This window comes from Dendrobium catenatum, unplaced genomic scaffold (assembly GCF_001605985.2).
Source record: "Dendrobium catenatum unplaced genomic scaffold, ASM160598v2 original_scaffold_86101, whole genome shotgun sequence".
Lineage (NCBI taxonomy): Eukaryota > Viridiplantae > Streptophyta > Magnoliopsida > Asparagales > Orchidaceae > Dendrobium > Dendrobium catenatum.
The window spans coordinates 171,594-172,245 of NW_021404542.1; positions in this window are offsets into that span (position 1 = coordinate 171,594).

Sequence of the window (652 nt, forward strand, 5' to 3'; positions counted from 1 at the left end):
TTCCACACAGAGAGGGCTGTTTAGTGCAGAAGCTTTTCTATGAAATCTGACCAAAAGAAATTCCTATACTCAGTTTATTATAGTGAGGAGATTAAGACTTGGAAAATTTTGTACATCTCCACAAGCAAAAAAGTTTGTTGGTGCATTCGCTGATATTAAGGTTTCGTTTGGGGAGATTTTTTTACTACTCAGTAGCTTTTTAGTATAAAAATTAAAATTTTTGTACTAGAAAGTTGTTTTAAGAAGCGCTAAGCTGTGCCATATGAAGCCTATATTTTGGGGCTGATTTGATTTGCTTGTCATTGTTGATAAATTCGTTAATAAATTATGTATAAAACATAGTCGAATGATCTATCTTATAGACATATTACTTTATTATATATTATTTATATATTTAACATTCAAAATATTAATATTACATGCTTACCACTCATATTAGCAATGCTATGATGCTTGAGGCTGTTATTAGTGCTAAATATGAATAATTTTGTCTTAATTTGTGAGGGGCTAGCCATATTTTTATTTGCAAACAATCTATGAAATGTCTAAAGAGAGTGAAGGAGCAGGAACGAAGAGAGAGAGAGTTAATTCTAATGGTAAGAACTAAGAAGAGTCTATATCAAGTTGAAAATAATTTTTTGGTGATATTTAT